At 36.5% G+C, this 22,268-nt stretch overlaps 1 protein-coding gene and 1 pseudogene across 5 annotated transcripts in view; both read left to right on the plus strand.

The window, feature by feature from the left end:
- LOC115850479 (H(+)/Cl(-) exchange transporter 4) overlaps positions 1-15,825 on the plus strand; it is a 176,818-nt gene extending 160,993 nt beyond the window's left edge. For 2 of the 5 annotated variants that reach the window (XR_011377172.1, XR_011377174.1), the window contains exons 15-17: positions 10,498-10,529; positions 14,681-14,854; positions 15,239-15,824. The gene's annotated coding sequence lies outside the window, so the exon portion shown is untranslated. Of the gene's footprint in view, positions 1-10,497; positions 10,530-14,680; positions 14,855-15,238 lie in introns of all 5 variants that reach the window. The other 3 variants (XR_011377173.1, XR_011377175.1, XR_011377176.1) reach the window with 2 other exon arrangements.
- An 884-nt stretch (positions 15,826-16,709) lies between these two features.
- Positions 16,710-21,192, plus strand: LOC132594651 (amelogenin, Y isoform-like; annotated as a pseudogene).
- The last annotated feature ends 1,076 nt before the right edge of the window (positions 21,193-22,268 follow it).

A 22,268-nucleotide genomic window follows, 5' to 3' on the forward strand; every position in this document is an offset into this window, starting at 1 on the left:
AGAAAGAAAGAAAGTAAGGAAAAGTTTAAGAGAAAATCAAAGTGCAGTAAAATAAAATAAAGTTAGTAAAATTAAAAATAATTATTAAGAAAAAAATTTTTAAAGTAAAAAAACAAAACAAAACACAGACGGATAGAACCGTAGGACAAATGGTGAAAGCAAAGCTATACAGACAAAATCTCACACAGAAGCATACACATACACACATACACAAAAAGAGGATAAGGGGAAAAAATAATAAATCTTGCTCCTAAAATCCACCTTCTCCATTTGGGTTGATTCATTGTCTATTCATGTATTCCACAGATGCAGGTACATCAAGTTGATTGTGGAGCTTTAATCCGCTGCTTCTGAGGCTGCTGGGAGAGATTTCCCTTTCTCTTCTTTGTTCGCACAGCTCCCGGGGCTCAGCTTTGGATTTGGCCCCGCCTCTTCGTGTAGTTCACTGGAGGGCGTCTGTTCTTCGCTCAGACAGGACGGGGTTAAAGCAGCAGCTGATTCGTTGGCTCTGGCTCCCTCAGGCCGTGGGTAGGGAGGGGTGTGGAGTGCGGGGCGAGCCTGCAGAGGCACAGCCCGGCGTGACATTGCAGCAGCCTGAGGCGCACCGTGTGTTCTCCCAGGGAAGTTGTACCTGGATCCTGGAATCCTGGTAGTGGCGGGCTGCATAGGCTCCCAAGAAGGGAGGTGTGGATAGTGACCTGTGCTCGCACACAGTCTCTTTGATGGCGGCAGCAGCAACCTTAGCGTCTCATGCCCATGTCTGTGGTCCGCGCTGTTAGCCAGGGCCCGCGCCTGTCCCTGGAGCTCTTTTAAGCAGTGCTCTTAATCCCCTCTCCTCGCACACCAGGAAACAAAGAGGCAAGGAAAAGTCTCTTGCCTCTTTGGCAGCTCCAAACCTTTTCCCAGACTCCCTTCCTGCTAGTTAGTGGTGCACTAACCCCCTGCAGGCTTTGTTCACCCCGCCAACCCCAGTCCTCTCCCTGTACTCTGACCGAAGCCCGAGCCTCAGCTCCCAGTCCCCGCCCACCCTGGTAGCTGAGCAGACAAGCTTTTCGGGCTGGTGAGTGCCGGTCGGCACTGATCCTCTGTGCGGGAATCTCTCCACTTTGCCCTCCGCACCGCTGTTGCTGTGCTGTCCTCTGCTTCTCTGAAGCCTTCCCACTCCACCACCCACAGTCTCCGCCTGCGAAGGGGCTTCCTAGTGTGTGGAAACCTTCCCTCCTTCACAGCTTCCTCCCACTGGTACAGGTCCCGTCCCTATCCTTTTTGTCTATTATATTTTCTTTTGCCCTATCCAGGTACGAGGTGGGTTTCTTGCCTTTTGGGAGGTCTGATGTCTTCTGCCAACGTTCAGTAGGTGTTCTGTAGGAGTTGTTCCACGTGTAGATGTATTTCTGGTGTATCTTTTGGGAGGATGGTGATCTCCGCGTCTTACTCTTCTGCCATCTTCCTCCTCCCCCCCTAACTTTTAAAATGTGTACATTTACCCCTCTCTTTTTTTTTCCTTGTAATTTGAGGGAAAAGAGCGTTGATTTTCTACTGCATATTTTCTCAGGATTTGGCCACTCCATGGTGTCATTTGCAGATTCTTCTCCCTTATTTTCCATGAAGTGATAGCGTCAGTATTTGCTGAATTTAGGTTTGAATAAGAATATTTCACAAGAGGTGTTATGTACTTTCCTCAAAGAGGAGAATGTCAGAATGCCTCACTTTTTTATATGCAATGTATTAATCTTCATAATTGATGATCACCATCTGCAGTCATTCTGTTATAGGTTCATTTTCTCTTTATTCAGAATAATCAGTTATGAGTATGATGCTAGTTTGATAAGATGATAGCCATCTTATAGCCAACATGAAGAAAGTTGGCCTGATGACATATATACACTAATATGTATAAAATAGGTAACTAATAAGAACCTGCTGTATAAAAAAAAAAATGAAAAAAAAAAAAAGAAAGTTGGCCTGATACGAAAACCCACAACAGACAAGAAACATGGAAGAAGTAGAAATAGAACACAATACCACTGCAGCAATATAGCATGCAGAGCAACAGTAAGTAAATTAATGCTTATTTATTTCACACTATTTTTATTCTTCAGGTTATTTGCCCTCTAAAATAATCTTGTATGTCTTAACAGTACTGCCTCATTATGTAAGTTTGATGCTTTATTGTTGGTTTTCCATGGTTCTTTACTTAGAAAAAGTAACTTCATAAACACCCCATTTGTCAGTTTTATATCTTATGAATATCATCTTGAATTTCTAAAATAATGTGAGTGAATCATGGACAAGCTTAGTTGATGATTTACAAAAACATATATTGGTGTTTGAATACGTAGTTTAATTTATTTTGGGTAAATAGCTAGATATGGAATTACTGGGTCAATTGGAAATTTTATGTGTATGATTTTTATGTTTTGAAAACACTGAACTGTTTTCCATAGGTTCTGAAACATTTTCATTCTCACCAACAGTGCAGGAGAGGTCCAAAATCTACATATCTAAAAAAAAAGTTATTCTCCATTTTGTTTTATGATTTTTTCTGCTTTTGTGCATTGTTTTCCTTTTATGATTATAGTCATCCTATTACATGTGAGGTGGCATACTACCATGGGTTTTATTTGCATTTTCCTAATAACTAATGATGTTGAGATTTTTCATGTGGTTGTTGACCATTTGTGATCTTACTGGGATGCCCATTAAAACTTGGGTGGTTTGTCTTTTTGTTGCTGTGTTATGACAGTTATCTCTATATTTTGGAAACTAGACCTGGGTATAAGAGGTATATGATTTGCAACTATTTTCTCTCATTCTGTAGGTTTTGTCACTTTCTTTTATTCTTTGATACATAATTTAAAAATTATGACGAAGTCCAGTTTTTCAGACATGATCGTGCAAAGGTTTTTTTTGTCAAACTTGTTTTTGGTATTTGAGGTCCCCTGTAATTCCATATGACTTTTTTTTTCTTTTTTAAAAGATCTGTGATGGTCTGCAATTGTCTTGCTTATTTGTTTTTTAATTAATTAATTATATTTTTGGTGACGTTGGGTCTTTGTTGCTGTGCACAGGCTTTCTCTAGTTGCAGTGAATGGGGGCTACTCTTCATTGCGGTGAGCAGGCTTCTCATTGTGGTGGCTTCTATTGTTGCACAGCACAGGCTCTAGGCATGTGGGCTTCAGTATTTGTGGCATGCGGGCTCAGAGGTTGTGGCTCATGGGTTCTAGAATACAGGCTCACTAGTTGTGGCTCATGAGCTTAGTTGCTCCGCAGCATGTGGGATCTTCCCAGACTGGGGCTCCAACCCACGTGTCCTACACTGGCAGGCAGATTCTTAACCACTGAACCACCAGGGAAGTCCCCCATATAACTTTTAGAATTGGCTTCCAGTTCTCAAGAAAAGTAGAGTTTTGTTTAGGATTGCGTAGAATCTGCAGGTTGATTTAAATATTATTGCCATTTAAATCATATTACATCTTCCAACCTATAAATACAGATGTCTTTGCGTTTATTTAAGTCTTCTTTTACTTTGTAAGGAATGTTTGTAGTTTTCAACGTATAAGTCTTGCTTCTCTTTGGTTAAATTTATTCTTCAGTATTTTACTGCTTGAATGTTATTATAAATGTTTTTTTAATTATCATTTTAGATGGTTTGTGATGTGTGTATAGAAATATACTTGGTGTTTTGTTTTGATCGTGTCCTGAAACTTGGATGAATTCATTGATTAGCTATGATGGTTTTTGGTGACTTTTTATGATTTTTCTCTATATAAGATCACATAATCTGTGAGTAGAGAGAGTTGAACTTCTTTCTCCACAATCCATATGTGTTTTATTTCTTTTCTTTGTCCTATTGCTCTGGCTAGAACTTACAGTCTAATAAGAATATCAGTAGAAAAGGTAGGCATCTTTGTCTTGTTCCTGCTTATAGGAGTATAGTACTATTTACACTTTTCACTAGCTATTGCATTGACTGTGGGGATTTTTTTAAATGCTCTTTATTAGGTTGAAGAAGTCTCTCTCTCTCTTTTTTTAAACATTATTCATTGCTGAACGTTTTTATCATGAAAGTGTGTTGGAGTTTCTTGAATACTTTTCTGTCTCAAAAGAGGTAAAGTATTTTTTTCTTCATTCTATTAATGGTATGTTATATTAATTTTTTTTTGTATGTTGAACCATCCTTGCATTTCAAGTATAAGTTCCACAGGTCATGATGATAATTCTTCTAATATGTTGTTGGATTTGGTGTGCTAGAATTTTGTTGGGGGTTTTTGCATTTGTATTCATAAGTATTGATCTGTAGACTCTTCTTGTTATGCCGTTGTCTGGTTTTAAAATCAGGATAATGCTAAACTTATGGAATGAGAAAGAGTTCCCTTATCTTCTGTGTTTTGGAAGACTTTGTGTAGTATTGCTATTAATTCTTCTTTAGATATTATATTGGAAACACCATCTGACGTTGGACAATTCTTTTTTGTTGTTTCACTACTGATTAAATCTCTTTACTTGTTTTGCTTGTTGTAGATCTGCTCAGAGTTCATATTCTTCTTAAGTCATTTTTGGTAGATTTTTTCTTTGGAATATGTTCATCTCAGTTATCTAATTCATTGCCATACAGTTATTCATAGTATTTTCTAAACTTTTTAAATTGTGTAATGTCTGATGTAATGTTCCCACTTTCATTTCTGATATTACTAACTTCTTCTCCTTTGTGTGTGTGTGCATGTGTATGTTGCTAAAGTTCTATCATTTCTTTACTTTTCAAAGTGCCAACTTTGGTTTCATTGATTCTCACTATTTTTCTATTCTCTATTTTATTTGTCTCTGCTTAAATATTTGTTATTTCTTCTTTCTGCTAGCTTTGAAAATTTTTATTTATGTGAACATAAGACATAAAATAAATGAGAAAATAATATAGTACAAAAGTAATAAAATAGTGCAAATGAAATAGTAAAACAGAGTTTGGAGGACTGAGATTGATAGGTTTTAGAGACATGGATGTGTAATTTGAAGATTTAGATAGTGTAATTACTAACAATGTGCTATTTTATCAAAACTTAAAGAGGAGTAAGAATTAATCATGAGAATATTCAGGCAATGAGCTTTCTAGGTAGAGGGGACTGTCATACAAAATATTAAGGCAAGAGCAGGACAAGCCTATTGAGAGAAGAACATTGAAAAAATAAGCAGGCCTTCTTGGCTAGAGTTAGGTGAGTAAGAGGCAGAGTGGTTGGAGATGAGTTCAAGAAGGTAGTGAGAATCAGGTCATGTGGGTCCTTGAACATGACTATAAGGAAATGGGATTTTACTCTGAGGGGAAATAGCCATTACAGAGTTTTGATAATGAGTTCATTCCTGTACCCTCAATTATATTCCATTGGTCTAAATATCTTTATTCCAGAATTACACTTGTAATTACTGTAGCATTGTACATTTAGAAATCAGGAAATGTGTCTGCCAAATGTATTCTTCATTATTAAGATTGTTTTGACTATTTGGGACTACTTAAAACCCTCTGAATTTATGGATGAAATTTTCCTTTTCTGCAAAAAGAAAAAGGCTGCTGGAATTTTTGACACAGATTATTTTAAATCTTTAGATAGCTTGGGGTAGTACTGACATCTGAACAAAATTAAGTATTTTAATGTATAAACTCAAAATGTTAATTTTAAATTTATTCCTAGGTATTTTACTTTTATAGATGCAATATAAATTTATTTTTTCCCTCTTTTTACAGACAGTTTATTGATAACAGTGTAACAGTGTTGATTTTTGTTGTTGATCTTGTCCTATGCGTCATAGCTGAATCCATCATTGGCTCAGTTTCCTGTCAATTTTTCAGGATTTGGTATATGTATATAGGATCATGTCATCTGTAGATAGATATAATTTTACTTATTTCTTTCCAGTTTGAATGTATCTTAGTTCTTTTTCTTGCCTAATTGCTCTGGTCAGAACTTTCAACACAATGATGAGTAGTAGTGGTGAAATGGTCATCTTTCCATTGCATCTTTGTTACTGCTTTTAGAGGGAAATCTTCAGTTTTTCAACATTGAGTACGATGTTAGCTTAGGTGTTTCAAAAATTTCGTTTAACATGTTGAGAAAGTTTCTACTATTCCTAGTTGTCTGAGTGGTGGATTTGGTCAAATGCCCTTTCTTCATCAGTTCAGATGATCACATATGTATGTTATTACTTTGTTCAGTTAACATGGTATATTACATTAATTTATTTATATATTGAACCAACCTTGCATGCTTGGGATAAATCCCTCTAGATCATGGCATATCATCATTTTAATAAGCTAATGAACATGATTTACTAGCATTTTCTTGAGGATGTTTCCATCTATATTCATAGTAAGTATTTATCTATAAATTACTTTTCTTGTCATGTCCTAGTTGACTTTGGTGTCAGGCTAAACGTGGTGTAGTAGAATGAGTTAGGAAGTGTTCCCACATCCTCCATTTTAGATGTAAATTTTTCTTCGGATATTTGGTAGAATTAACCTGTTAAGGTACCTGGCCTTGGTCTCTTGTTTTTTGTTGTTGTTTAATTGATAGGTTTGATTACGAATGGGATTACTTTCTTTTCTTATTTGTTGCCTCAGATTTTTTTACTTCTTGAATCAATTTAGGTAACTTATGTGTTTGTAGAAATAGAACCATTTGATTTGGGTAATCAAATTTCTTGATGTACAATTGTTCATGGCTTTCTATTTAATTCTTTTTCATTTCTGTAAATTTGGCAGTAATGTCACTTACATCAATAATTTTTTTCAGAGCTCCTGGAACATGTTTGGAAATATATACAATGTCTTTTTCCAGAAAAGAAGTCATAGGAAAAATTTTATATCTTTCTTTACTCTTTGCATTTTTAACATGAATATGTGCTGTGATTTTAGTTTTCTTAAAATTTTTATTGCAGTATATTTGACTTACAGTGCTGTTAGTTTCAGATGTAGAGCAAAGTGAATCAGTTATACATATACATATATTTACTCTTTTTTAGATTTTTTTCACATACAGGCCATTACAGATTATTGAGTAGAGTTCCCTGGGCTATACAGTAGGTCCTTGTTAGTTATCTATTTTATATATAGTAGTCTGTATATGTTAATCCCAATCTTCTAATTTATCACTCCCCCCCCCCACCGTTTCCCCTTTGGTAAAAATAAGTTTGATTTCAAGATCTGTGAGTCTGTTTCTGTTTTGTAAATAAGTTCATTTGTATCATTTTTTATTAGATTCTACATACATGTGGTATCATATGATATTTGTCTTTGTCTGACTTTAGTATGATAATATTTAGGTCATCAACATTGCTGCAAATGGCATTATTTCATTGTTTTTTATGGCTGAGTAGTATTCCATTGTATATATATACCACATCTTCATTACCCACTCCTCACTCCTCTTTCGATGGACATTTAGGTTGCTTCCATGTCTTGGCTATTGTAAATAGGGCTGCAGTGAAAACTGGGGTGCAAGTATGTTTTTGAATTACGGTTTTCTCCAGATATATGTCCAGGAGTGGGATTGCTGTATCATATGGTAGATCTATTTTTACTTTTTTTTTTTTTTTTTTTTTTTGCAGTACGTGGGCCTCTCACTGTTGTGGCCTCTCTCTGCGGAGCACAGGCTCCGGATGCGCAGGCTCAGCGGCCATGGCTCACGGGCCTAGCCACTCCACAGCATGTGGGATCTTCCCAGACCGGGGCACGAACCCTTGTCCACTGCATCAGTAGGCGGACTCTCAACCACTGCATCACCAGGGAAGCCCTATTTTTACTTTTTTAAAGAACCTCCATAGTGGCTGTACCAACTTACATTGCCACCAACCATACAAAAGAATTCCCTTTTCTCCGCAGCCTCTCCAAAATTAGTTATTTGTAGGCTGTTTACTGATGTCCATGCTGACTGGTGTAAGGTGACACTGTAGTTTTGATTTGCATGTCTCTAATCATTAGTGATGTTGAGCATCTTTTCATGTGATGTTTTGGCCATCTATATGTCTTTTTGGGAGCAATGTGTACGTAGATTTTCTGCCCACTTTTTAATTGGGTTGTTTGTTTTTTGGATATTGAGCCACATGAGCTGTTTGTAGATTTTGGAGATTAATACCTTATTGGTTGTATTGTTTGCAAATATTTTCTCCAACTTCTGTGCATTGTTTTTTGTTTTGTTTATGGTTTCCTTTGCTGTGCAAAAGCTTTTAAATTTAATTAGGTCTAATTTGTTTATTTCTGTTTTTATTTTCATTATTCTTGGAGGTGGATCATAAAAGGTCTTGCTGCATTTTATATCAAAGAATATTCTGCCTATGTTTTCCTCTAAGTGTTTTATAGTATTCAGTCTTACATTTATGGCTTTAACCCATTTTGAGTTTATGTTTTTGTATGGTGTTAGGGGGTGTTCTAATTTCATATTTTTACTTCTAGCTGTCCAGTTTTCCCAGCAAAACATATTGAGAGGACTGTCTTTTCTCCATTGTATATTATTGCCTCCTTTATCATGGATTAGTTGACCAGAGAAGCGTGGGTTTATCTCTGGAATTTCTATCCTGTTCCACTGATCTATATTTCTGTTTTTTTGGTGTCAGTACCATACTGTTTTGGTGACTGTAGCTTTGTAGTATAGTCTGAAGTCAGGGAGCCTGATTCCTCTAACTCCATTTTTCTTTCTCAAGATTGCTTGGCTCTTTGGGGTCTTTTCTATAAATTGTATTTTTTTTCTAATTCTGTGAAAAATGCCATTGGTAATTTGATAGGGATTGCACTGAATCTGTGGATTGCTTTGGGTAGTATAGTCATTTTCACAATGTTGACTCTTCCAATCCAAGAACATGGTATATCTCTCCAACTATTTGAATCATCTTTAATTTCTTTCATCAGTATCTTATAGTTTTCAAAATTTTATTATTTTTAATGCTATTGTAAATATAATTTTTTTCTTTAATTTCCAGATAGTATAGAAATGCAACTCAATTTTGTATATTGATTTTGTATCCTGCTGCTGTGCTGAATTTATTAGTTCTTATTTTTTATGTGTAAAATGTTTAGGATTTTCTATGTATATGATTATGTCATCTGCAAATAGAAATGATTTTACTTCTTCCTTTCCAAGTTGAATGCATTTTGTTTCTTTTTCTTCTCTAGTTTATCTGGTGGGACTTAAAATTTCCAGTTAATAGAAGTAGTGAAAGTATATATCTTTGCCTTAATCCTGATCTTAGAGGAAAAGTTTTCAGTCTTTCACAATTGAGTGTGATAATCTCTGTGGATTTTTCACTTACGGCTTTTATTATGTTGGCATGGTTTCCTTCTATTCATAGTTTATTGAATGTTTTTACAGTGAGTTTTCCAAATTCTTTTTTCACATCAATTAAAGTTACCATTTGCCTTTTTCCTCTTCATTCAGTTCATATGGAGTATCCACATACTTTTATTTTTTATTGGAGTAAAATTGCTTTACAATGTTGTGTTAGTTTCTGCTGTACAATGAAGTGAATCAGCTATATGTATACCTATATCCCCTCCCTATTGGGCGTCCATTCCTCCCCCATTTAGGTCATCACAAAGCACTAAGCTGAGCTCCCTGTGCTATACAGCAGGTTCCCACTAGCTATCTATTTTACACATGGTAGTGTATTTATGTCAAACTTAATCTCCCAATTTGTCCCACCCTCCCCTTCCCCCTACCGTATGACCCAACAATCCCATTACTGAGCATATACCCTGAGAAAATCATAATTCAAAAGGACACACGTACCCCATTGTTCATTGCAACACTATTTACAACAGCCAGGGCATGGAAACACCTAAATGATAGACGAATGGATAAAGAAGATGTGATACATATATACAATGGAGTATTACTCAGCTATAAAAAGGAAAGAAATTGGGTCATTTGTAGAAAGGTGGTTGAACCTAGAGTCTGTCATACAGAGTGAAGTAAGCAAGAACGAGAAAAACAAATATCATATATTAATTCATATATGAGGAATCTAGAAAAATGGTACAGATGGACCTATTTGTAGGGCAGGAATAGAGACTTAGAGATAGAGAATGAGCATGTTTTTTAAATTGTGCTTTGCTTTTTTGAGATTTGCAGAAATTGCCCTTTTTTAAAAAAAATTGAAGGTCTGTGGTAAAACTGAGACAGGCAATTCTTTTGGTGTCATTTTTCCCACAACATTTGCTGACTTTGTGTCTTTTTGTCACATTTTGGTAATTCTTGCAATATTTCAAATTTTTTCATTATTATTATATTTGTTATTGTGATACATAATAAGTGATATTTGATGTTATTATTGCAAAAAAAAGATTATGACTGACTGAAGGTTTAGATGTTGGTTAGCACTTTTTAGCAATAAAGTACTTTGAAGTAAGGTATATAAAATTTTTTAGACTTAGTGCTAGTGTAAAAGTAAATTTTATATACTAGGAAACCAAAAAATTGTGTGACTCACTTTATTGCATTATTTGCTTTATTGCAGTGGTCTTGAACTGAGCCTGTAATACCTCTGAGGTATGCCTGTTATATTGATTGATCTTTCTGTGTTGAGCCATTTTTTCATTCCAGAAATAAATCACACTTTGCCATCTTTTTAATGCTATTGAACTCAGTTTTCTAGTATTTTATAGTGGTTATTTTGTCTCCTTGTCATTGTGATGGTTTTCTTTGCTGTGGAAAAGATTTTATGTTTAATTAGGTCTAGTTTATTTATTTTTTATTTTATTTGTTTCACCTTAGGAGACAGAGCCAAAAAATATCATTACAATTTATGTCGAAGAGTGTTCTGCCTATGTTCTCTTCTAGGAACTTTATAGCTTTCACTCATACATAGTTCTGTTGTCCATTTTAAATTTATTTTTGTATATTGTGTGAGGAAATGTTCTAATCTCATTCTTTTACATGTAGCTGTCCAGTTTTCCTGGCACCACTATTGAAGAGCCTGTCTTTTCTCCAGTGTATATTCTTGCCTCCTTTGTAGTAAATAAATTAACCATATGTGCAGAGTTTTATTTCTGGGCTCTCTATTCTGTTCCATTGATCTATATGTCTGTTTTTGCACCAGAAACAAGCTATTTTGATTACTCTAGCTTTCTAGTATAAGCTAAAGTCTTGGATGATGATATCTCCAGCTTTGTTCCTTTTTTTTTTTCAAGATTCTTTGGCAATTTGGGGTATTTTGAGGTGCCATATGAATTTTAGAATTGTCTATCCTAATTCTGTGAAAAGTATCATTGGTATTTTGATAAGGATGATAAGGATTGCATTAAATCTGTAGATAGCTTTGCATAGTATGGCTATTTGGACAATATTATTCTTCCAGTTAAAGAGCATGAGATGTCTTTCCATTTCCTTGTATCATCTTCCTTTAACTTAATCAGTATTTATAGTTTTCAGAGTGTAGGTCTTCTCCTCCTTGGCTAAGTTTATTCTTAGGTATCTTTACACTCCTTGATGAGATTATAAACAAGATTTTTTAACTTTGTCTTTCTGATGGTGTATTTTCAGTACATTAATATTCACATACTATATCTTCAGATTTCAGTATATTAATCTTGTATCCTGAAATTTTATTGAATTTGTTTAACAGTTCTAACAGTTTGGGGATAGAGACTTTAGGGTTTGCTATATAAAGTATCATGGCATCTGCAAGTACTGACAGTTTTACTTCACTTCCAATTTGGATGCCTTTTATTTCTTTTCCCTGTCCAGTTGTGGTGTCTAGGACTTACAATAGAACTATTAAGTAGTGGTGGTGACAATGAGAATAAAATTGTTCCTGAATTTAGAGGGAAGGCATTCAGTTTTTAATTATTCAGTTTAGCTGTAAGTTTGTTGTAAATGGCTGTTATTAAGTTGGCTATGTTTCCTGTATACACACGTTGCTGAAAGTTTTTATTATGAATGTGTGTTAAATTTTTTCAAATACTTTTTTTGTGTCACTTGATATATCATATGATTTTATCCTTTCTTTGGTTAATGTGGTGTTTCAGATTGATTGATTTGTGAATATTAAATCGTCCTTGCATTCCTGGAATAAATCCCACTTGATCATGTTGTAAGATTCTTTTCATATACTGTAGCATTCAGTTTGCTAATATTTTGTTGAGGATTTTTGCATCTATATTCATCAAAGATATTGATCTGTGATTTTTTTTTTGTAGTATCTTTGTCTGACTTTGTATTCAGGTAATGGTGGCCTATAATGAATTTGGAATAGTCTTCCATTTTTTGGAATACTCTCAGAAGCTCTTCTTTGATTTGGTAGAATACCCCTATGAAGGATTTCAGCCCTGAATTTTTGTTAGCTGAAAGTTTTTCTTTTCTTTTTTTAATTACAAATTTAATTTCACTAATAGTCATTAGTTTGTTCTAATTGTTTGTTTCTTCTTGATTGAGTCTTGGCAGATTGTATGGTTCTAGAAATTTGTCCATTTCATTTATGTTGTCCAATTTGTTGGCATTTAACTGTTAGTGGTATTCTCTTATGATTTTTGTATCTCTGTGCTGTTGGTTGTTATTTCTTCTCTCTAATTTCTTATTTTGCTTACTTGAGTCCTCTTTTCTTCTTGGTGAGCCCTGCTAAAGGTTTATCAATTTTGTTATCTTTTAACAAAACCAGCCCTTGGTTTCATTGATATTTTATATTTTTTGACCTCTTATTTATTTTCTATCTGGTATTTATTATTTCATTCCATCACTGACTTTGGGTTTTGTTCTTTTTTTTAATTTCTCTATGTGGTAGGTTAAGTTGTTTATTTGAGAATTTTATTATTTCTTGAGGAAGGCTTGTATTTCTGTAAACTTCCCTCTCAGAACTGCATTTGCTGTAGCCTATAGATTTTGGAGTTTTGTGTTTCCATTTTTCTCAAGGTATTTTCTGACTTTGTCTTTGACTTTATTGAATCATTGGTTTCTTAGTAGCATGTTGTTTAATATCCATGTGTGTGTTTTCTTATTTTTTAATTGATTTCTTGTTTCATAGCACTGTGGTCAGAAAAAATGGTTGGTACAATTTCTATCCTCCTAGATTTGTTGATATGTGTGCTGTGGTCCAGCCTGTGATCTGTCCTGGAGAATGTTCCATGTGCTCTTGAAAAAAAATATTCTGTTGATTTTGGATATAATGTCCTGTAGATATCTATTAAGTCCAACTGGTCTATTGTGTCATAGAAGACCACGCTGTCCTTATTGATTTTCTGTCTAGATGATCTGTCCATTGATGTAAGTGAGGAATTAAATTTCCCTATTCTTATAGTGTGATCAGTTTCTCCTTTTATATCTGTTAGTATTTGCTTCATATATTTAGGTGCTCCTGTGTTGGGTGCATATTTCTTAATGAATATAATATCCTCTTTTAGTATTGATCTTGTTATCATTATATAATGCCCCCTTTTTTGTTTTTTTATAGCCTTTGTTTTAAATTCTATTTTGCTTGATATGAGTATTACCACCTCCAATTTCTGTCAAATCTGTTTGCATAAAATGTCTTTTCCATCCTCTCAGTTTCAGTCCCTGTGTGTCTTTAGTTCTAAAGTGAGCCTCTGTTAAAGAGCATATAGATGGGTCTTTTTTTATCCAGCTAGCTACTTACGTCTTTTGTCTTTTGACTGAAGCAATTAGTCCATTGACATTTAAAGTAATTATTTATAGGTATGTACTTGCCATTGTTTTGCTTGCTTTCCATTTGGTTTTGTAGTTCTTCTCTGTACAGTTTTAAATTCTTTTTATTTCTTCCTTTGTGGTTTGATGATTTTCTCTAGTAGTATGCCTTTTTCTTTTCTTCTTAGTTTTTTGTATCTATGGTAGGTATTTTAGCTGTGGTTACATGGGATGTATGTATGTTGATGTTTAACTATATCTACTTATTTTAAACAGGTAGTCATTTAAGTTCAAACAAATTCTTAAAAATTTACATTTTTACCCCATTCTCCCACATTTTGTGTTTTTGAAGTCATAGAGCACGAATTTAACAGCTAGGTCATGTTCCTCATAGAAAGAGATGGACTTTGTTTTTTAGGCAAAGTAGGGACTGCTAAGAACATGGAGACAATGCAAATAAACAATTAAAAGGCTCTGAAAAAGGAAGAGATTCAGGTTGTTGTATGAAAAAAAACAGTAATGTTCTAGTAATGCATGGGGAAAAGTGCCTTAATACTAAGAAAGATAATTTCTATGCAGAATGAGGAAGCCAGGGCAGTCTGTCCTGTGTTTGTAAAATTAAAAATATAAGTTTAAGTGTGCTGTGTAGTGTGTAATATGTCACTTGCCTTGTCTTTCAGATCAATAGTGAAAGTATTGTTACTGTGATAACCTTTGTTGCTTTGGTGGCAAATAGGTTTCAGATTGGGGCTAAAGAAGATAGATTTTGTCCCTTTTTTGGGTAGACAGCCACAATGGTGATCAGAGGATAATAACAGGGAACAAAGAATATACCTTCAATAAAAGCAGAAAATAGAGCAGTGGTTATTTCAAAATTGTAACTCCCTCAGACATAACACATTCTTAAAAGTAATCCTGAATGCATTAGCATTTGCAATGAGCCAATTTACTGACTTAAAAACAGTCCAGTGGAATTCCTTTTGTTTGTTAAACCTATTATTTCTCATAATGAATGAAAGACTATGTATACTAATCACAATATACCATTTTAAATTTCCCTACAGTTGCTAAAAATTCATGATACAAGGATTTTTAGTTATACAGCACACATTTTTCCTTCAGAATATGACTGGTTGTTATAGATGCTGTGAATAATATAAATTGAGTTCATACCTGCAAGAAATCTAAGAGATCAGGCATCCTTGACTTTCAGAAACTTTTTCTGAGTACATTCAAAGGTATGTGAATTTTATTCATACATTGATATTCTTTCTATTATGCTTCTTAGTTTTTCTGTATTTCATGTTTAACAAATACAAAGGTATTGCACATGTCTAATACTTTAGTCTGTCCAGAATTAATAACTTCTTCATTTGGACTGTAATTGAATTTGTCTTTGATTACTAAAATTAAGTTTTTATTTTTTTAACGTAGCAAAGTGTTAGTCTATGTTTCTTTAAATTTGAGTTCCAGAACCCACAACGACTTTCTAAAACCAAACCTCACAGAGCAAATATTTATTTAATCATTTACCTATTGTTAAAATTATATTTTCAGGCTATGAGTTACTATACTTTGAAAAACAGTTGTTTAAGTACATCAAATAACTTATTTTAAAATAGAACCATCGGACTTCCCTGGTGGTGCAGCAGTTGAGAGTGTGCCTGCCGATGCAGGGGACATGGGCTCGTGCCCAGGCCCAGGAAGATCCCACATGCCGCGGAGCGTCTAGGCCTGTGAGCCATGGCCACTGAGCCTGCACGTCCGGAGCCTGTGCTCTGCAATGGAAGAGGCCACAACAGTGAGAGGCCTGCGTACTGCAAATAAATAAATAAATAGAACCATCAACTAAATGTTTCTTTCCCACATTTTTTCTCCTTAATTCATAAAAAAAACAGCCTTAGAATATCAACAATCATATTGTGGTTCCTATATCAGCATTATGACATTATATTGACTTTCTATAAAAAAAGAAGTTTAAGATTTTTTCTACTTAACAGTTTTCAAAGTGATGCTGTAATTTGGGACATGACGCAATGTGCATTTCTTAGGATGTTTGGGTTTTGCTTCCTATTCCATATGTGTAATTTGTAGAGAAATTGCAAAGTAGCACCTAACAAGAGGAAAATGCCATTGACTAAAGATGGAATCTTTTGGGTAAAAATCATTCCACATTTATGGAAGAATAAAAGAAGAGTAGAATCAAAAATTGAAAACCTGTCCTTCTGAGAGAAGTTCTGTTCAACTGTATCTTTTACAATGTGGACTCTTGGAGTTCAAAGGTGTTGCTTGAATGTCTTGTCTAAAGGCCTTCAGAGTTAGAACAACTAGGACTATACCCATTCACTACTTATTCTATTTTCGCAGTCTACTTAATATCCTTTTCTCAGCAGTAGCAATACCCGTGGACAGTATATGAAATATTTATGTTATTCCTTGTTTAAAAGTATAAAATAGGGCTTCCCTGGTGGCGCAGTGGTTGGGGGTCCACCTGCCGATGCAGGGGACATGGGTTTGTGCCCCGGTCCGAGAAGATCCCACATGCCATGGAGCGGCTGGGCCCGTGAGCCATGGCCGCTGGGCCTGCGCGTCCAGAGCCTGTGCTCCGCAGGGGGAGAGGCCACAACAGTGAGACGCCTGCGTAACGCAAAAAAAAAAAAAAGTATAAAATAATATGCAATAATGAAAAATATTTCAATGTCACCTGAACTTTTAGAGCCAACTGTGTTCCTTTAATCATTAATTGTAAATTACATTTAGCTTTTGTGACTTTAGGTGACTATAAAGTCTGAGTAGGTACAGGAAAACGGCATTATAAATTAGGTAATAATAGGGGATTCATTTCTCTAAGCTTGTTTAGCTGACAACCTAAATGAAAAGCATCTTTATACTGCTGTGACTCCAAAAACAATGAAATGGGCTGAGAACTGAACATTATATATGAGTGAAGTAACCTCACAAAAAGTAGCCCCAATCTTTTACTAGCAACGAACTAATGTGAACTACTTGTATTTTATGAAACACTAATTTCATGTGTGTTTGATATGAGTTAAGAAAAGCAGGTGTTGACTTGTATTTCAGGGCCATCAAGAAATGGGGACCTGGATTTTGTTTGCCTGTTTTCTGGGAGCAGCCTTTGCTATGCCTATGAGTAGAAAGCAATGCCTAATTCTACAAGCTTGGAAATAAACATCTGCCACACATTTGGTTAACTTCAGGGTTTAGAACAGAATCAGATGTCCTCAAATGTCTCTGTGTTTAAGAAACTCTTTGAAGAGCTTCTTATAAAAATTTGGATTCCCAGATGCCTCTGCCAAAGATTCTGATTCAGTATAGCTGGGGTGGGGCCCACTGCTCTGCATTTTAACAAGCACCCAGGAGATTCTGTTGAAACAATTAGCTTGTAGATATCATTACCCATCTCTAGCTGGAAGAAATTTTGGAATGGACTCTTGAAAGGCCTTCAGAGTAAGTAGTTAATCAGCCTTAGATATATATACAAAAATACCAGTTTTACATGAAATCCAATTTCTTACAAGTCTGTAAATATTTTCCTGCTCTCCAAACTGCACTGCTCTTTTCTTTCAGAGGGTTAGATTTCTGTGTTAGGAATTCCATTCTTGAACAACCTCCCTGTTTTCAGAGGCCTCATCCTTTTCGTGTATGTGCACATGACTTACATGTTGTTGTCCAGAATCTTACCTATGCCCAATACATAAGTATATAGTTCACATTCAAATGTACCAAGGATGAGGAAGTCTGACCAATTCTCTGTAAACATATGTACAGAGGTTAGATCACATGTCAGCAAAGCAGGCTCCATTTGCATTCAGAAGCCAGTAAATCTTGAATATTTATTTCCTCTCTTCTCTCAAACCCACAAGACCAAGATTCTGTGCTCTGCCTTCCTGAAATCCTGCATTGTGGCAATTCCTAATCCCCTGAGGGCCCCCACATTACAAATTCAGTCCTTTATCTCCTCTTCAATTTAACACTCCTACTCTCTGAGGGTTTCTATCCAGAATATAGAGGAAAGGCAATTAGCTGACTATAATAATTCACACTCAGATGAGAGGAGTAAACCCTCTTATGAAATATGAGCATTTCAAGAGAATAGAGCCTTAATCAACTTGCTGGCTGAGGAGGATGATCTGCATGATTCTCTCTCCTCTGCATCTCCCCAACACCAGGGCCAAACAGAATTCCACAATGCAGACATCAATAACTTGACCTCCACTTTTGACAAGACAGACAGTCCTGGTTTTGACAATTATTCAGGTTGTTTTTAATTTTGAACTTTTAATTTTTTCTGCTATAAGGACAGTGACAGAATAATTTTTTTTAAAAAGCCTAAGCTTCATAAATCAACTGTTTCATTTTCCATGGGATTTAGAATGTTTCCACTTTACCACACCCATCTTGTTTTCACATTCATGAAGATATCATACAGAGTTGTTTTTTGTTGTTGTTGCTGTGTTATTTACTTTGCATGCAAATTATGAGTAATCTCTGTGGTACTTAAGCACTTATCTACCTCCTGATCTATAAGGGAAGGTTTGTGAGACAGTTCTCTTCTTCTTGATATTTTATTATTGTATAACAGAAACATATTGCTCTTCCCAACATGGAGTGAATTTCATCAAGAAATGAAATGATGGGTGAGATAGAGTAGGATTAATTGACAAACGTTTATGGAGGGCTGTCTGAAGATTACTTGAGGATAAATGTGTGCTGCTTTCTGCCTCCATGTTATTTAGTTGTTCTGGACCTCTTTAAAATAAGACGGCTCCTCTCCTACACAACATACATGTTCAAACTAAAAGCAGACCTCAGATATATTCTGTACTATATAGATTTTTAAAAAGTAGCTTCATTCTCTCTTAATGTGAAAATTGCATATTGACTTCATATATTCCTCTCTCTCTCCTTCTTTCTCTCCCTCTCCCTCATTCTTTTTCTTCTCCTTTCCCCCTCCCTATAAAAGCTACCACCTCATCCAGGCACCCTGGTTATATCAACTTCAGCTATGAGGTAATTTTTCTCTTTACTAATTTTGACCATTGTTTGAGTTAACAATGCACTGGGCTCTGCAAAGAATAGTGTGTTGATTCTTCATTCAAGACGTTTCTCAGTCTCACTTTTTCAGTTCTCACTACCAGCTTCCTGGTTTAAGCCCTGATGAGTCACCTCAAGCCTGTATTTCCCCAGAACACTCCTACCTGGCCTCTCTGACTCAGTTTCTCCTCCTTATATGGCTATAAAATTTACTCATCATGAACTACCACTCAGGGGGACTGCACAGTAGAGCAGAAATGAACTCTGGCTGAACAACTTTGTTCTATACCAGCCTGTGAAACATGGGGAATCAGGTAAGATGTTATTTAAGATCCTTTCCAGTTGGAAAACTCCTAATTCTAAGGTGTTCATACTCTATGCATCTCCATCATTTGTCTTTACTGAAATATTAGTGACCAAGTGGTCTGTGAGACATTCTGCAGAGCAATGGAAAGCATGAGATTTCTGGGAATCGGGTTTGAGGCCCTCCTCAATCCCATACTAACCATGTGACCTTGGGCAAATCATTTTCTCTCTCTAGAACTTTGGTTTCTTCATCTGGAAAGGGAAATAATAATACTCACACTTCAAAATATTGTTTGGGGAGCAAAATAGTTAAGCAATATAAAAGGTGCTTTGTTAAGTATAACTTGAACAAGGTTAAGAATTGTTCATTGTATTGATATCAGATGCTGTACTACTACATGAAGGAGTCCCTGGGCCTGACGTGAACTGAATACATACTGTTTAGAAAGGAAGGAAACTCTTCCTTCTTTGATAAGTTCAAATGACAATCTATGAGCTTGTTTACTCATACAAACCAAAGAAAAGTGTCAAAAAAATTTTGAGGCAACATTTTGTTAAACTTTAAAAAGTTGACATATTTGACCTGAAAACCTGTGTTTCTAGGATGAAGGACAGTGTTTCTGCCTCCTTTATCTTTCATTGTGACATCAAATCAAAAAAGTATATAATTAATGTTATATGACATTAATTTTCCATTTTGTTTTCCTCTTGCAAAGAAGAGCAGGAGCCAGGGAATTAAACAGACTTACTACTTTTGTAACCTCTGTCAAGCTCATGTACCTCTTTAACTCTCCATGACCTTGTCTGTGAAAGTGAGGGTGAAGATACTTGCCTCAGAGTATGTGGGAAAACATGAAAAATGTGTGTCATGGATGTAAGGTAGAGCCTCACACATAGGAAGCACCTGACAAATGTTTACCTTATTCTTTCTTCCATAGAGCTCATGTTTTCAGGTTGTCTGTATTGACAGGACTGCATTAGTGAGTCTATGTTTCATGTAACTAAATCAAAACAAATGTATTCTAATGTCTCTTTCTCCGAAGGTGCTTACCCCTCTGAAGTGGTACCAGAACATAATAAGACACCCGGTATATAGATGTTTTTGTTCTTTATTCCCTTAAAATATTAAGCATGCATTTCAGTTCCCTTTTAAGTGAGGTAACATATCTATGCCACATATAGACACTAATGGGAAATCTATTTGTAAAAGGTCATATCTGTATACACAGTTAGAAATTCTTGAACAGGAAAAAATGAATAAGTGTGAATATTGTCACAGTGACAAAGAAAACATTGCTACTTCTCCAGCTGGAAGTGTTCACTGAAAAAAAGATGCAGAACATGAGTGTGAGTTAATTTTTATTTGGGACAAGGTGAGAACTATAGCCCAGGAGACAGATTTCAAATGGCTATGAGAAACTGCTCCAAAGAGGTAGAGGGAAAGGTCAGTATATATGTGATTTTGGTGAAGGAGGAGTACATGCAATCAAGCACATAGTTTTTGCAGAAGGTTGCTGCTAGTCATGAGGAGCAGACATGAAGGATTTTAGTGCTTTTCTAGATGTGAGGAGATTGAAGAACTGGACTCATAAAATTTTCTCCTGAAAATAGCTTACCATCTGAAAACCTGTTCTGCCAGTTTTTCTCAGAGCACAGAGTGGCTCATTCCTGATCTCCACCCTAAACTTCTTGCAGGGGGTGTTGAATGTCAGAAGCTGCAGTGGCTCATAATTTAATTCTTGTAGAAGGAGATGGCAAGTGACAATGGCAAGTAACAATTTGTAGGTGACAGATGTCAATGGAGCTGATGGTAAACCTGACTCTGTTTCTCACCAGTACCCGTCCTACAGTTACAAACGTATGGGTAGCTGGCTGCACCACCAAATCATTCCCGTGGTATCCCAGCAGGCTGCCCTGCAGCCTCATCACCACTTCCCCATGGTGCCAGCCCAGCAGCCCGTGGTCCCCCAGCAAACCATGATGCCAATTCCTGGCCAGCACTCCATGGCTCCAAGCCAACCCCACCAGCCACACCTCCCTGTGCCCTCCTAGCGGCCCATCCAGCCGCAGCCTCACCCACCCCTGCTGCCCCAGCTGCCTCTGCCTCCGATGTTCCCTATGCAGCCCCTGTTCCCCAGGCTTCCTGTCCTGCCTCTGGAGGCTTGGCCCTGCAACCAACAAGACCAAGTGGGAGGAGGTGGTGAGTACACCATGAAGTCTCTGCAACACCTATGAAAATGGTAAAGCAAAACTAGCCCCCAGAGTTCTCAATTCCCACACAATCCAAGGCCTAGAGTTTCAGTAGTTATAGTTTGATAATTCTTAACCTTACATGCATTGTAACTTTATATTATAAATGAACTTGTTAATCTATGTGACATTTATTGTGGGATAAAAATCTACAATTACTTTGAACTCTGGCTATAATATGAATTACTGTAATACATTAATTTTAAGGACAACAGTTCTCCTTATCTTTCAATAGTTTGACTAGCAACAGTGGTCTACCATTACACAGAAATATATAAAAAGAGTATTTTGAGGCTTGAGGAGATGCAAATATTAAACAGCTTAAAAAATGATAGTTGGAAAAACTCTTTAAATATATAAAGGAGGAGTTGCGGAAGATGGCGGAAGAGTAAGACGTGGAGATCGCCTTCCTCCCCACAGTTACATCAGGAATACATCTACACGTGGAACAACAACTACAGAACACCTACTGAACGCTGGAGAAGACCTCAGACCTCCCAAAAGGCAAGAAAGTCCCCATGTACTGGGTACGGCAAAAGAAAAAACAATAAACAGAGACAAAAGGATAGGGCCCTGCACCAGTGGGAGGGACCTGTGAAGGAGGAAAGGCTTTCACACACTAGGAAGCCCCTTCACGGGCGGAGACTGCGGGTGGCAGAGGGGGAAAGCTTTGGAGCCACAGAGGAGAGCGCAGCAACCAGGAAGCCTGTGTGCAAGCACAGCTCACTACCCACACATCCTCTTCCGGGAGGCTGTGCAGCCAGCCACTGCTAGGGTCCCGTGGTCCAGGGACAACTTCCACAGGCGAATGCACGGCACGCCTATGGCTGGTGCAATGACATGCTGGCCTCTGCCGCTGCAGGCTTGCCCCACATCCAAACCCCTCACTCCCCCCAGACTGGGAGTGAGCCAGAGCCCCCAAATCAGTTGTTCCTTTACCCTATCCTGTCTGAGTGAAGAACAGATGCCCTCAGGCGACCTACATGAAGAGGTGGGGCCACATCCAAAGCTAAATCGTGGGAACTGTGCAAAGAAAGGAGA

Source organism: Globicephala melas, chromosome Y (genome assembly GCF_963455315.2).
Source record: "Globicephala melas chromosome Y, mGloMel1.2, whole genome shotgun sequence".
Lineage (NCBI taxonomy): Eukaryota > Metazoa > Chordata > Mammalia > Artiodactyla > Delphinidae > Globicephala > Globicephala melas.